The sequence below is a fragment of the Polyodon spathula genome, chromosome 16 (genome assembly GCF_017654505.1).
Source record: "Polyodon spathula isolate WHYD16114869_AA chromosome 16, ASM1765450v1, whole genome shotgun sequence".
NCBI lineage: Eukaryota > Metazoa > Chordata > Actinopteri > Acipenseriformes > Polyodontidae > Polyodon > Polyodon spathula.
In genome coordinates, this window is record NC_054549.1 from 764618 (window position 1) to 781849 (window position 17232).

The window sequence follows — 17232 nt, forward strand, 5'->3', positions numbered from 1 at the left end:
AGCTGTCGTGGCTCTCTACAGCACCATTATCTGTGCTTCTCTTCAGAGAGTCACCATGGCAACCATGCACATTCCATCTGTCACACTGTGGCACCAAAATCTGATTTGTTTTAGAGCAAAACAAGATATATGCAGTATTCCATTAAATGAATTCACCAAAAGTATAGTACTGCAGAACTACCCAAACAATTGAACTCAGAGTGCCCTAAACATTATTATTATATTATATTATTATTATTATTATTATTATTATTATTATTATTATTATTATTGTCTGTAATTTGAATGTCACCTCACATCTGTAACCCACATAGCTGGCCATTGAGACCTACAGGGATCACTCAGTGACCTGCAAAGGCTGTTGCCAAGCAACTGAACCTCAGAGAACAAAGTCAGCTTGAGCAGTGTGCCCTGTCTCCACCTGGCCTCTTCTTGCACCTCACCAGTCATTGGGTTTTAATGTAACTTTAAAATTTTTGCTTTCTTATATTGTTATTTAAATCTGTTATTTAAATGGTCTGATTATGGCAATTGTATTTGAGACATGCTATACACATGTATTGTGATTTGTTCTTTTTTCCTGCAATGTACTGTTCAGTACTTTGTGATAATTTTGTATAAAAAAAGTATAATACATGCAATAAATAAAAAATAAATAAAAGATGCCGGTTGTATCACTTTTTATTTCAGATAACAGCTGCACCATCACTCCCAGTATGCAGACCCTTCGTTCTTTATAATAATCCAAAAGGGTCTCAGAAACTCTATTGATCTTTTTAAATTGGCTGTGCCAAAAAAAGATGTTTCCAATTTATATTATGTCATATGAGTTACTTTATACTTTAACTATAGCACAGGAACCAGGGCCAGAGGACCCAGCAAGAAATGCAGTGGAGATGAAAGACTTAGAGAAGAGAGAAGGAGAAACTTCTTCAGAGAGTGCTGAGGGAATGGGTTGGGCTGCCAGAGGGAAGGAGACACTTCTTCAGAGAGTGCTGAGGGGATGGGTTGGGATGCCAGAGGGAAGGAGACAATTCTTCAAAGAGTGCTGAGGGGATGGGTTGGGCTGCCAGAGGGAAGAAGACACTTCTTCAGAGAGTGCTGAGGGAATGGATTGGGCTGCCAGAGGGAAGGAGACACTTCTTCAGAGAGTGCTGAGGGGATGGGTTGGGCTGCCAGAGGGAAGGAGACACTTCTTCAGAGAGTGCTGAGCGGATGGGTTGGGCTGTCAGTGGGAAGAAGACAGTTCTTCAAAGAGTGCTGAGGGAATGGATTGGGCTGCCAGAGGGAAGGAGACACTTCTTCAGAGAGTGCTGAGGGGATGGGTTGGGCTGCCAGAGGGAAGGAGATACTTCTTCAGAGAGTGCTAAGGGGATGGGTGGGGCTGCTAATGTTGTTGGGCAGAATCATTGGGGACATTTAACATCAAACATGGCAAAGTTTTGAGATCAATCAGATACTAGAAACACAACAAGCTCAGATATGCTCCTATACCCTCCTCATGTTTGCATTTTTTGTGCTCAACTTTCATCGGTAAGTCACACTACTGTGTATTACATTTAGTACACATGGGCAGGCTTCTTGAAGATTAGTTTTGTCTTAAAGTGGAAAGGCTGATTTGAGCTAAGCGTACAACTTAAATGGTGCACTGCCCCAATTTAGCAGTAATGCAGAAAGTATCACAGCTTTCACAGGTGATGAAAGTCACTCACCTTTAGTCACCTTGTGGGGAACTAACTAAAAGCATCTTGTAATGGTCTTCAGAAGAGAAAATACTGTTATAAATCTTGCTGATCTTAAACTTTTAAAATAATGGCACGCTTGTATCTACACCAAAGTTTCAACAAAATGATGAAAACAAAACCAGCCTTGGAATCCAGATAAGATGAAGGATACATGTGTGATAGAAGCATTGGATTGGTACACCCTTTTTAAGTTACCTTTAAACAGGTACTGCATGAAGTAATAGGCAATGTGAGACTCCAAAGCTCCTTTACCACTCTAGTTTGATCTTTTGTCTCTGATATGTTTCATTATTGAACCCTGTGAGCGTTTTCTAAAGATTGCAGCACTGAAACCTGATAAACAGCCAGCTGTGACATTATTAGGAGACCTGGATTTCTTTTATAAACATGAAGGTTAGGCCATTGAGAGACCCCAGTCATGTGGATGAACATCAAAGCGTTCGCTGATAGAGAGAAAACAAAACCAATAGGTCACTGCCCACAGGGGCCAGCTAAAAAACAGGTTTTATTTTCATAAGAAAAGATCAAGACAGATTTCACATTATACAAATTATTCCTTTGAATCTAATGTCCTTTTCATGAACGTGTATTTCTTTACTGTGCTTAGAAAACTCAGGGTAAAAATGCTTTCAATTGCCGGAGAGATTATCTTGGCTCCTGTTATCTGTTAGCAGCTAATTGATCTAGACGATAATATCTTACACCATTAGTCTTATTTAATAACAAATTGGCCCAGAAATAAATGGCACCAAAGGTGCAAGAACACAGCTAATAGGCTCAGTAAATATCTGTGTGAATCAGTCACTGAGTTACTGCAGGAGTGCACCACAGAAACTCATGTAGTCAGTATATTCACATGGCATCTGAAATCCTGCTCAAACTTGATCTTACAATCACATTTACAAGTCTTGTACAAGGCTGTGGCAGAGCAAAGCTCTGCCCTTTTTAAATTGGCAGGGATGGGGTTAACTTCCCCTACCTGCCTGGGTTTATTATGTTCAGGTGGCTGGGGTTGATTAGGTTAATTAATGATCAATCAGCGCCCAGCCACCTGACATAAAAGGTTCTCTAAGCTCCCATTTAAAGCTATGTTAAATGTGTAATGAGATTTGGGAATTGGTTGGAGTCTTGTATTCCCATATTAGGACTGAATAACCATTTTCAAGTACTTTCCCATCAGATTTCTGGCATGTTAAGGCAGGAATATGAAAACCAGGACTCATAGGCAAGTGTAATACAGCACCAGTACATGCTTTACTACTAAAGTAATACATGATAATTGTAGTTCGACTACAACACCCTCTGTGGTTAGATAAGTATGAGAGGTGCCCTAGAATAATAAATGCTTATGTTTCTGACTTATTGTTGAAATCAACTACTACCACGTGCCCCCTGGACCCCTGGCAGACTAACCTTGTGCTTCTGATCTTGCTCCCTCCATTATGCATACTCTCAAACTGTCCCTGGACTCCGGCTCAGTTCCTGCTGCCTTTAAGCTTGCCCGAGTTGCACTCCCTTGACCCGGCTGACTTATTTAATTTGTGTCCCCTCTCCATTTCCCTTTACTCTCAAAAGGGCTGTAGCCAGTCAGCTGATGAAGCATCTCATGGATAACAATCTGCTTGAATCTCTACAGTCTGGCTTCCGGCTGCAACACAGTACCGAAACTGCTCTGCTCCAGATTGTGAATGATCTCCTGTTCAATGCTGATGCTGGTGTTCCCTCTGTGCTTGTCCTCCTTGACCTAACAGCCGCTTTTGACACGATAGATAATGGCATTCTTCTAGACTGCCTTCAGAAGTATGCTGGAATCTCTGGAACCTGTTTCTCCTGAATGTCCTGTTACCTTTCCGGGTGCATGCAGTCTGTTTTCTGGACGCAGTGGTGTTGCAAACCCAGTCACTTGTGGTGTCCCCCAGGGATCTATTCTTGGGGCCCTTCTATTCAATATCTACATGCTTCCCTTGGGTCACCTCATCCGCCAACACAGCCTCATGTTTCACTCCTAGGCTGACGACACCCAGCTCTACTTAAAACTCAACCCTGGTAGCCCCTCTGCCATGGTCTGGCTCTCGGCTTGCATTCAAGTCATCGAGACCTAGATGTCTGCCAATTTTCTTCAGCTGAATACTAGCAAATCTGAATTCCTTCTAGTCGGATTTAAAACTCAACATTAGAATCTAACTATAGCCACCCAGAACCTTGGAAACTGCCTGTCTGTTGCTGCCTTCCCCCATAGTACGAAGCCTTGGTGTACTTCTTGACAGCAACCTCTCCTATGATGCCCACATCTCATCCTCAATCTCAAAAGTTTGTCTGTACCTTTCCTTCCCGGACTCAGAGATACTCTGTCATGCATTCATCTCCTCTCAGCTCAACTTCTGCAACTCTCTAAATGGTAGTCTCCCAGCAAGCACCATATACTGCAGCTAGTTCTGCCAGGATCCTTACCAAATGTAAAAAAAAGTGATCCCCCATCTTGCCCAGCTGCACTGCCTACCTGTAAAGTTCAGGATTATTTTCAAAACTCTCCTGCTCACCTACAGTGCTCTTCATCTCACAGGTCCCGAATAACTCCTCAACCTGCTGACCCGCTATGTCACTGCCCGCAAGCTGAGGTCCTCTGATCCTGGAATGCTTGTTATCCCCAAGCAAAAGTGCACCACACTTTGAGAAGGCTTGTTTAGCTTCATGGCTCAGACTCTTTGGAACTCTCTCCCAGCTCTGGTGTGTGATGCTCCCACTGTCACTTGCTTTAAATCAACTCTGAAGATCCACCTGTTCTCTTTTGCTTTCCATGCTCTTTAACCCTGATATCTGCTATTACCTGCTGTGTTGCTGCTACTAGTTCATGTATTATGCGTCATCTGTTTTGCACTTTCCACTGTATTTAATGCATTATGCATTGTTTTTTACTGTAGATCATATATTATGCATTTCTCTGTATTTAAAGTACTGTGGATTTTCTTGTTGTTACTGCATCTTAAAGCTGTTTGTGATCGTGGTCGACTTAAAGGCACTATATAAAATAAAGATTGATTGATTGATATGTGAAGTTTAAATAAGAAGCAGGTGTTTATGTGGAAATAAATGTACACATATATTTTTTTTATATGATGTTACTGTATAATTGTATTACTTTTATTTAACAATATGAAATACTACTTTTCAAAGAGTTTTTACGAAATGTGTAATACTATCATTTAATTATTGTTGCTTAATAAAATAGTATTTGCTTTTCTGTTGAATTGTTGTCACTGTGGTTTAGCAGGGGAATCCACAGTTTTCTGTTAGGATTTCCTGGGGGGCTGAAAGCTTGTTGACCGCTCACCCTAGCTTGCACGGGTGTGAAAGGCAGTGGTGGCTGGCAGCCATCTTGGTGAAGGAAGCTGGAACCAAGATGGCCACCCTTGCACAGTCACATGGCATTGTTTGATTAATTATTTGATTGATGTTTGAATGGAAAAGTGTGGAATGTGGCCAGGTGGTGATTGGATGATTAATGGAATCGATGGAGCCCCTGGCCACATCGTATAAAAGGGAACAAAGGGAGTGTTTGTTTGGTGAGAGTGTGCTGGAGAAAGAGAGCTGGAGCAGAGAAAAAATAAGAGAGAAAGGAAAGCACATTGCTAGCTGTAGCTTGGTGTGGTATTCTGTTTATTGTGAAGAGTTTTGTAGGGTTTTTGTTTGGTTCATTCCTTTGTTTGTTTTGTGTCTCTGTGACAGGATGGCTTGTGGTGATGTCTCCAGACCAGGAGACACAGGCACTAGGGGTTGAAAGCGCTGGTGCACAGATTTATTATTTCATTTGAAAACAAAAAGCACTGACAAACAACGCTCACAGTGCAAAATTAAAGATTTGAACAAAAACAAATTGTGAACACAAAAATACCCCCAACAAACAACCACCATGCTGGTGCTTCCAACACGCGGAGCAGGTGTTTGATTTCTGTTGACTTTCGTTTTACTTCTGTCTGCTTTCATTCTCCACTCTCTGAACACCCATCCGGACACAAAACAAAACACAGCTTATGTACATGTGGCCATCTCCGAATTAATTAACAATAAGTTAATCAATCCAGAGATGGCCACATTCTGCATGAGAGTTTTAGCCTGCGTGGTTGACAGCCAATCTGTCAATAATTATCAGCTGCCAACCACGCATTCTCACGAGCTGTAGTCTCGTATCTTGTAAAGCATTTTGTGATGGTGGCCCACTATGAAAGGTGCTGTATAAAAAAAGAAAGATAAAGAAAGATGAGCTGCAAACATCAACTTAACCCAAACCACATTCAACTATAACACATTAATACATTCACAACATCTGTAAATAAGCCCACACGATACATTTAAATAAACCTATAAATTCACCCATTCTAAAACCAAACCAAAGCAAAGCCCTGCTACCTATTTACGTGTATATAATAAGAGGCATTTTAACATGAAGTTTCAAGTTTGGGGTACGCTATTTCTGCCGCTGACCAGCCTTGACCATCCGTCACTATGCCACAAGCTCATTTGGCCAATCTGTGCTCATCTCATTTCTCGTAGCTGACCGATCTCAAAACCTGGAGTGTCTCTTTGATGGAACTAGTAAAAGAAATACACTTTCAACTTGAAACTAACTGAGAGACGCATGTTACCAAGCTATTGTGCTCTGGAGAGGAGGCCCAGCCTAGCTAGTCTCCCCTATGTGGACGCTTGACTAGAGTGTCGCTGCAGCGTGATGAGGTGACAGCAGGTTTTCCTGTCTAATCCAAGAAGAACCACTGCAGCACTCACTGCAATATCCCAGCCAAAATGGTTGACGCTTGCATGTACACGATGGCAGTGCTTTGGTGAGTCACTTGGGACCACAATGATACCTCCTACTGTAAGTGACATAAACAGAGAATAGCAAAGCATAACATGCCCGCTGCCGGCATACTTTAATAGCCAGTCCGTCTAAATCTAATAGAAAGTGGCAAGCTGAAGCTCTAAGAAGAGAGATGAGCTACGATAGAGTTGAAATATATGTGTGTGTCAGTGTGTGTGTGTGTGTGTGTGTGCATGTGTGTGTGTGCATGTGTGTGTGTTATTTAGATAACAAATATCTTAGAATTACCATATGAATGTTAGTTTAAAAGCTGTTTATTTTAAGGTACTTCTTTTGTTAGTCTAACTGCATCTAGTACAATTTGATTTGTCCATAGAAACTATGAAAGAGTTACTATTGTAATTCTGGTAGCTTGTGGTATCATTGTGAAGTCGTTTTAGAGAATGTCCTCTATGTAATGTTATAGGAGCAACTGTACCCCGTGCCATAGTTCTGGAATCAGGTATTTCAGAAATGAAGCATTGTTTTTTAAAGAGTAAGTAGCGGGGTGCCGGAAAATATAGAGTTACATGTCTCCAGGTGTTTAAATAACGTACCTGTGATTTCTCTTTTCATTGTTAACATCCTGACAACTTTTTACACTTATAATGTTAAAGTCTGTTTCAAAATGGCCATTCTACTGGGGTTTGACTCCAAATTACTGCAGGAAGTGTGAGTTGAAAAAAAAAAAAAAAAAAGATAGCAAGTGCTCCGGCTTTTCTGTTCCATACCACATCATGGATCATTATTGCTGTTACCTGTTTGTGGGCAGTGCGCTATCAGTGCACTAGAGGAGACATTTTGAAAAGAGCAGTGAAATGGACTTTAAGTTATAAATGTAAAGAGTTGTCAGGGTGTTAACAATGAAAAGAGAAATTACAAGTAGGTTATTTAAACAGTTGTAGCAGCACCTGGGGATGTGTAACGCTATATTTTTTGGAACCACTTTAAGAACCACGTCGTAAAACGAGGCAGTCTTCCCAGCGACAGCGAGTGGAAGCGACAGCGAGTGGGAGAAGTACAGGCGTGGAAAAGTACAGAGCAGTTTCGAAGCAGAAAGGAGAAATTGCATCTTGAATTGCTTTAATCAGAAAACAGAGGACATTGGGGAAACACAGCAGCAGCTCAAAGTCAAACAGCCGCGTGTGTTTTTCTGATAACAAACAAGCTGAAACTCGGAGCAGCTGATTCAAATTCAGCGCCGTTTTGAGACACGGGCGAGGGGAGGAGCCGACAGCACAGCAGAGCAACGCAGTTAAACGAGGCAGTCTTCCCAGCGACAGCGAGTGGGAGAAGTACAGGCGTGGAAAAGTACAGAGCAGTTTCGAAGCAGTTTGAAAGCAGGTTGACGGCTGCAGAAGAAACTAAACTTCAAAAAAAAAACCCTCAACATGGTCTTCAAGCCAGTAATCTGTGACACCTGCTTGATGTGGGAAATCCGAGAAAACCCAGCGGAGCTAAACCAAGTGTGCGTAAAGTGCCGCGCGATCCAGGATTTGCATAAACTAGTAAGTATGCTAGAAATGGAGCTGGAAGAAGTGAGACAGCAACAGGATCTTGAGGAACTGGCACACCCACAATTCATGGAAGTCTGCATCACCCCTAACAGACTGAAAGCCACCAGGGAGATAGAAGGTCAGAACAGCTGGGTTCAGGTAGGCAGAAGCAGGGAAAAAAAGAAACTTCGTCAAACACCACCACCAGAAATCAAAACAACCAACAAATTTGAGTCACTTCAGAATTTTGATGAGCAGAACCAACAACAAGAGAATGAAAGGAACAACATCCAGGACCCTATTGACAGTGGTGACCAGACAGCAAAAAGAAGGGAGGTCATGATTGTTGGGGACTCCATATTGAGAAACACAGCAAGTTCAGTTCGCAGTTTGGACCCCCTTACTACAACAGTGTGCTGCCTTCCGGGAGCCTCGGTCAAGCACATCACTGAGAACGTGGACAGGCTCCTAGAACGAACAGGAGACGACCCGGTAGTAGTCGTCCACATCGGTACAAACAACATTGGAAGAGACAGACCAAAATCCCTGCAAAACAAATTCAGAGAGCTAGGAAGGAAATTAAAAGAGAAAACCAAAACTGTGGTATTTTCTGGTATACTACCCGCACCTTGCAAAGGACCATATGGACAGCTGGAAATAATTAATCAAAACGCATGGCTGAAGACGTGGTGCACACGGGAAGGCTTCACCTATCTTGATCATTGGACCACATTCTACAACGAGGACTATCTGTATAGACGGGATGGACTGCATTTAAATAACAAGGGAACTAGTCTACTCGGAGAAAAGATCCTCGAGCAGGTTCGGAAGCATTTAAACTAGAAAGGAAGGGGGGAGAAATCAACAAAAAAACAGAAGGGAGACCGCATCAAAACAAGAACAACAACTCAGGTAAGACAACCATTAAATGTATTTATCTAAATGCTAGAAGTATCAGAAACAAAATTCTAGAACTTGAAGCTACTGCACTAACAGGTAACTATGATGTGATAGGTGTTACAGAAACGTGGTTATCTGAGAGTGATGGGGACGAATATAATATTTGTGGGTATACACTGTATAGGAAAGACAGGCAGGACAAAAGAGGAGGAGGGGTAGCGCTATACATAAGAAACAGTCTTGAAGCCCAGGTGTTAAACCTGGACAAAGAAAATAAAACCGAATCAATATGGGTCAGAATAACAGACAAAAATTCAAAGGGCATAATAATAGGAGCATGCTATAGACCGCCAGATTCAGACAGTGAGCACAATAATCTGTTATACAATGACATTAGAAATGTGTGTAGCAAAGGAGAAGCCATACTAATGGGGGATTTCAACTTCCCCCAAATAAAATGGGAAAACCCGGTGGGTAGCGCGAAGGATGAAATAGAAATGGTGGAAATGACAAATGACTGCTTCCTAACACAATTTGTGAAGGCACCCACTAGAGGGGAGGCATGCCTTGATTTAGTCTTTTCAAATAACGAAGATAGAATAACTAAAACAGAGGTCAGAGAACCACTGGCAAACTCAGACCACAACATGGTCTCATTTGAAGTGCTTTTTTAAATCCCCAAAAGTAAAGACTAAAGCTAAGGTTTACAATTTTAGAAAAGCAAACTATGAAGGCATGAAACAGAGACTAACAGAAGTAGATTGGAGTAAAATAGAGAAAAATAGAGAAAACACCTTAGAAGAAGGATGGTTGTTCTTCAAAAATGTAGTACTAGAGGCGCAAAACAATTATATCCCTAAAGTAGACAAATCTAAATGTAAAACTAAATTGCCAAAATGGTTTAATAGATCAATTAAAAAAAATATTCAGCGAAAAAAGGCACTTTACAGAGCATTAAAAAAGGACCAAAAAGAAAGTACGCAGAAAGAGTACACAGAACTGCAAACGCAAGTCAAAAAGGAAGTTAGAAAGGCCAAGAGAGAAATAGAAATGAACATTGCTAAGGGAGCTAAAACCAATTCCAAAATGTTTTTCCAATATTACAACAGCAAGAGAACATTCAAAGAGGAGATTAAATGTTTAAGAGATACAAATGGCAAAATCGTAGAGGAAGAAAAAAAAATAGCAAATATGTTAAATGATTACTTTTCACAAGTTTTTACAAAGGAAGATACTGACAACATGCCCCACATGTCATCCAGTTCCTATCCAGTTTTAAATAACTTTAGCATAACTGAGGCAGAAGTGTTAAAGGGACTAGGAGCTCTTAAAATAAACAAATCCCCTGGGCCGGATGAGATCCTCCCAGTAGTACTCAAAGAAATGAAAGAAGTAATTTACAAACCGCTAACCAAGATCATGCAGCAGTCTCTTGACACAGGGGTGGTACCGACAGACTGGAAAATTGCAAACGTAATACCGATCCACAAAAAGGGAAACAAAACTGAACCAGGTAACTACAGACCAGTAAGCCTGACTTCTATTATATGCAAACTTATGGAAACTATAATAAGATCCAAAATGGAAAATTACCTATATGGTAACAGGGTACTGGGAGACAGTCAACATGGTTTTAGGAAAGGGAGATCGTGCCTAACTAACTTGCTTGATTTTTTTGAGGATGCAACATCGATAATAGGTAATTGCAAGCATATGACATGGTTTATTTAGATTTCCAGAAAGCTTTTGACAAAGTCCCGCACAAAAGATTAATTCTCAAACTGAACGCAGTTGGGATTCAAGGAAACGCATGTACATGGATTAGGGAGTGGTTAACATGTAGAAAACAGAAAGTACTGATTAGAGGAAAAACCTCAGAATGGAGTGTGGTAACCAGCGGTGTACCACAGGGATCAGTATTAGGTCCTCTGCTATTCCTAATCTACATTAATGATTTAGATTCTGGTATAGTAAGCAAACTTGTTAAATTTGCAGACGACACAAAAGTAGGAGGAGTGGCAAACACTGTTGCAGCAGCAAAGGTCATTCAAAATGATCTAGACAAGATTCAGAACTGGGCAGATACATGGCAAATGACATTTAATAGAGAAAAGTGTAAGGTACTGCACGCAGGAAATAAAAATGTACATTATAAATATCATATGGGAGATATTGAAATTGGAGAAGGAATCTATGAAAAAGACCTAGGAGTTTTTGTTGACTCAGAAATGTCTTCATCTAGGCAATGTGGGGAAGCTATAAAAAAGGCTAACAAGATGCTCGGATACATTGTGAAAAGTTTTGAATTTAAATCAAGGGAAGTAATGTTAAAACTGTACAATGCACTTGTAAGACCTCATCTTGAATATTGTGTGCAGTTCTGGTCACCTCGCTATAAAAAAGATATTGCTGCTCTAGAAAGAGTGCAAAGAAGAGCGACCAGAATTATTCCGGGCTTAAAAGGCATGTCATATGCAGACAGGCTAAAAGAATTGAATCTGTTCAGTCTTGAACAAAGAAGACTACGTGGCGACCTAATTCAAGCATTCAAAATTCTAAAAGGTATTGACAGTGTCGACCCAAGGGACTTTTTCAGCCTGAAAAAAGAAACAAGGACCAGGGGTCACAAATGGAGTTTAGAAAAAGGGGCATTCAGAACAGAAAATAGGAGACACTTTTTTACACAGAGAATTGTGAGGGTCTGGAATCAACTCCCCAGTAATGTTGTTGAAGCTGACACCCTGGGATCCTTCAAGAAGCTGCTTGATGAGATTTTGGGATCAATAAGCTACTAACAACCAAACGAGCAAGATGGGCCGAATGGCCTCCTCTCGTTTGTAAACTTTCTTATGTTCTTATGTTCTTATGTTTTTGTTTTTGGGGAACTAGAGAAGAGTCCTTATTGTAATGGCAGGCAACCTACACGTTTAAGTGATTTTGAGAGAAGCTCTAGTTAAATCTATAGAAGTTGCTTTGATTAATTACTCGAATGCTATTATTGTCTGTTTTGTCATGTTGTAGAAATAGAAGTCATTATTGTTTTAAACAAACTCGATAGTCTAAATTGCAAGCCTGCTTATATATCAACCTCAGACTGAAACTTAAATCAAAGGGCATTAATATCCTAGTGTTTGTTATAGCATGTAATTCTGATGTTATTTTCAGAGGCTTGAAGTCACGAAGGATTTACATCCTGTAATGAATAATAATGGTTCGGTTCCTTAATAATTAGAATATACAGTGCAGCTATGCGTTCCACCCCTACACTGTAGTCTTTTAAAAGATGACTCTACTAGGTCTGGAAACAAAATCTCTAGGTTCTCTCTCTCTCTCTTTAGGGAAAGAAAAAACAAACTTCAGAAGATGCCATATCAGTGGCACAGGATGAGTCATGTCTGACATGAATATGCAAATTGTACAGAATAATTCAAAAAGCTATTAGATGTATTTTAATGATAATGGTAGTCTTCAGAAATAAGCAGATGGTAGATCTTTTAAACCTCTGTTGCATTTTATTAAGACAAGGTCTGTGGAAGAGGCTTTATCTATTAGCGCTCGATCAAAGGGCTGCATGTAGATGAAGACAATACAATTACTTTATGAGAAATAACCAGCTATAGATATTGAAAGAAGGAAACTTTACATATTTCCATGATCAAAAACAGCCAAGCTAAAAAAAAAGGATCAGATGATATAACAAGAGGCAAGTCAAACTTGATGCATTGAGCTTGAAATGGTTCATTTTTTAATCGACACCACCTATAACTTGAATCATAGAATACAGCTGTGTACTACATGTAAAGACACTATCTCATGTGGTCTGTATCATTGATATGGCCAAAGGTTAAAACACTTTGGCAGTGAAACAGTTGATTTTTTTTACTGAACAGCACTGTTAATGGAACAAAGAAAATCATTAAATATAGCTGTCACCCTACACTTAATATAAAATCACTCAAGAAAACATGTTAAACAAGCACTTAGTGAACATTTGCCACTAGTTAATATGACAAAGATCCAAATACACAATATCTTTATAAACAAAAAACAAAAGCACTTAAGCAATTTCAAATATCTGTTCATGACTAAAGTATTGTCACCTTTGCTTTAATATTTTGTGTGTCCTCCTTTTGCTTTTATTTTCCAGAGATTTACAATAATCCTTAACATGTATCTTATTGGTGAAATCTGGGCCCATTCTGTCTTGCATATATCCTTCAGCTGAGGCTGATTAGGTGCACAATGCTTGGCTACAGCTTTTTTCAGATCAGATTAAGATCTGGTGATTACGAAGGCCATTCCAGAACTTTGTTTTCTTCAAGCATTGAGGAAAATAAATTGTCTTCCAATCAGCCCACGAGCAGATGGTATCATTGTACTTTGTAGAATGTTTTGATACATGGCTGCATTAATTCGATCTTCAATCACATCAATGTCTCCAGTCCCTGAACTGCTAAAACACCCTGTGATAGGCAGAAAGTGGTCAGCTTGAAATTCTACCTCTCAACACTAGGAGGCGCTGAGATACAGAGTTTCCTTCACCAGGATCTGCAGGACAGGGATATAATTATATTTGCATGCCACCATTAGGGAGCTGTAGAGCTGAGTACAAAAGGGAGGATGTTGTCTCAAAACACTTGATTGGTAATGGGGAGCAGAATGAGAAGAGGGAGAGAGAGTACAAGCACAGTGTAAGAGGTGTGGGAACAAGAAAACCTTAGACTGTGGAAATAGGAAAAGTGAACATGTTACCTCCGTATTGGCCTCTTTACACTGGCTCCCTGTGCAGTATAAAACTGATTTTAATATTTTGTTGTTATATTTTTCAAGTCAAGACTAAAAACGCACTTTTATAAACTGACTTTCTTATCTTAGTGGGTTTTAATGTAAATTTAAAATTACTGTTTTTGTCTTATGTGTATACTGTTATTTAAATCTGTTATTTAAATGGTCTGACTGTGGCAGTTGTATGTGTGACATGCTATACACATGTATTGTGGTTGTTCTTTTTTCTGCTATGTACTGTACTGTGCTTTGTGATACTTTTATATAAAATGCTATATAAATGCAATAATAATAATAATAATAATAATAATAATAATAATAATAATAGTTACAGAGGGGTGGGAATCTGGCCGACTGAAAAAGAAACGGAGGACCTTAGCTCTTACCACCCATGGATCTGGAAGTTTTTATTTTTGTAATTTTTTGGTTCCTGCTGCACCTCTACAGCCAGCCGTGTTCCTCCAGCTTGTAAATACAGTTCCCAAAGCACTTTAATAAATATTTACTTTTTTCTTATTATAACTGTTTTGGACTTGCTTTATTGTTTCTCATCACCTGATTGCCTTCTTCACCCAAGCCCTCGCACACACCCTCCATGTTTAACTGCAAGGGTTTCGTCATTGAAGGCTTTCCCCTTTTTTCTCCAAACATACTTGAGAACATAAGAACATAACAACATTTACAAACGAGAGCAGACCATTCGGACCATCTTGCTCATTTGGTTGTTAGTAGTTTATTGACCCCAGAATCTCATCAAGCAGCTTCTTGAAGGATCCCAGGGTGTCAGCTTCAACAACATTACTGGGGAGTTGATTCCAGACCCTCACAATACTCTGTGTAAAAAAGCGCCTCCTATTTTCCGTTCTGAATTATCAAATCTCCATTTGTGACCCCTGATCCTTGTTTCTTTTTTCAGGTCAGAAATGTCGCCTGGGTCAACATTGTTAATACCTTTTAGAATGATGAATGCTTGACTCAGATCGCCGCATAGTCTTCTTTGTTTATGACTGACAGATTAAATTATTTTAGCCTGTCTGCATGTGACATGCCTTTTAAACCCAGAGTAACTCTGGTCACTCTTCTTTGCACCTTTTCTAGAGCAGCAATATCCTTTTTGTAGTCCAGAGCTGAACACAATATTCAAGATGAGGTCTTACTAATGCATTGTAAAGTTTTAACATTACTTCCCTTGATTTAAATTCAACACTTTTCACTATATATTGAAGCATTTTGTTGGACTTTTTTATAGCTCCCCCACATTGTCTAGATGAAGACATTTCTGAGTCAATATAAACTAGATCTTTTTCATGCATTCCTTCTTCAATTTCAATATCTCCCATATGGCATTTATAATGCAAATTTTTATTGCCTGCAGTACATTACATTTGTCTCTATTAAATGTAATTTGCCATGTGTCTGGCCTGTTCTGAATGCTGTCTAGATCATTTTGGAAGACCTTTTCTGCTGCAATGGTGTTTGCCACTCCTCCTACTTTTGTGTTGACTGCACATTTAACAAGTTTGCTTACTATACCAGAATATAAGTCACTAATGTAGATTAGGAAGAGCAGAGGACCGAATACTGATCCCTGTGGTACTCCACTGGTTACCTTGCCCCATTTTGAGGTTTTCCCTCCAATCAGTACTTTCTGTTTTCTATATGTTAACCACTCCCTAATTCATGTGCATGCATTTCCTTGAATCCCTACTGCGTTCAGTTTGAGAATTAATCGTTTATGCAGGACTTTGTCTAAAGCTTTCTGGAAATCTAAATAAACCAGTGAGGTTTACATGCATGCAGCTCTTCTGTGTTCAGGTGCCTCTTTACAACTCTCCTGTGTTAAGATTTCCCTGTCTGCTGTACCCATAAGTTTCAGTTGAATGTGCTTCTTGTTTATTGCTCCGAGTGTGGATTTTGCTATTCCATATTTTTTTTTTTGTCACGGTTCTGTAGCTATTACTTTTGTTATAGTCGCTACAAGTGCTTTTCACAAACTTGAATCTAACTCCTCTGTTTGTATTTAATGCTTTCTTGCATTATCTTATATTAAGTGTAGGGTGCCAATACATTTGTCTGCAACTGTATAATCCTAGATTTACTCCAGATTTCCCTAAGTCATATTTTCATTTTTTAAGCTTTGCTGGGTCTGCAATTCTCATTTGTTTAGGCTGGGTCCATTTCTAGTCGGATTGGGCAATGATATGAAAATTGTAAATCGATGTCGAAGTCTTACAAAACACAGAGAAATGTAATAACACAAGTGCAATATCAAACATATACACACATACAGATGTTAAAAGATATTTACATATGAAAAGCAATAACTTACTTCAACTTAGTGGTGTTTGCGTCACAATATCCGTGGAGAAAAACAAGGTCTTGTTATATTGTTCCATCACCAGCCACCTCAAAACCAAAATATTTCCACACTTCACTGCGCAGAGAGTAGCCAATCCAGAAGTAATTGAATCTTCAGTGGCTGTGTGTAAATGCTGACTCACAACACCTGTCATGCCGAATTTTGCATTATTTTGTGTTTTGTTATCTCATTTATAAAACCAAAAGTTCACATTTTAAAAATACATAAATAATAAGTAATGAACTGCTGATGCATGCGCATGTCTCAAAATAATGCAAAACATAAGCGTACATGATTTTTTTTTTTATTCCTCGATATTGTGATGTGCAAATTATCATCGATATCATATCAAAATATCAATATTGGTGCCCACCCCTAATTTCTAGTATTCAGGTGTTTATTCACCCTGTGTTTTAGATCTTAGCTGTGGCAGAAGAAGTGGACTGTATTGCCTGCCAATGTTCCTCCTCAGCCCATCGGGAGTGCAAAGGCCAACGCAACACTCTGTGTGGCCCCACGCCAACACTGGCAACTCAGCAAGACCAGGATTCAACCCAGCAAGCTCCTGATCAAATGACTCTCCCTGGGTTCCACTGCGGGAGTGCCTTCACTGGATGAGACCCTGAGGACTCTGTCTCTTAGTTTTCTTCAAGTTTTACCTCTTAAACATTAAAGATTTAAATGTTAAACAACATTGTGCTGATTAAAAAATACACACCGTCTTTCAATACACTTTTACAGGAATTAATGAAGATATCACTAATCAACTGCTACACTTTTATAGTACAGTGTATTGGATCACAGTCAACTTAGAAAATATGTTTTCATATAGCTCACAAAGATGAACACAGTCAACACAATTTCACCCATAAATAAACAAACGGCAAAGCTTGCAATCACATTTATTTTCAGGTTCATAAGCTGCACAACTTGATTTTAAGGTTCCAGTATTAATAACTTAATAAAACATTTATAAACCGATTTTAATAAATAGCACAAATAATATGTTATGCCCAGGTGGTTATTTTGTTGTGATAACACAGGGATGATGTTATTAGTATATGAAGTAATACAGTGCATTAGTTCAAAACA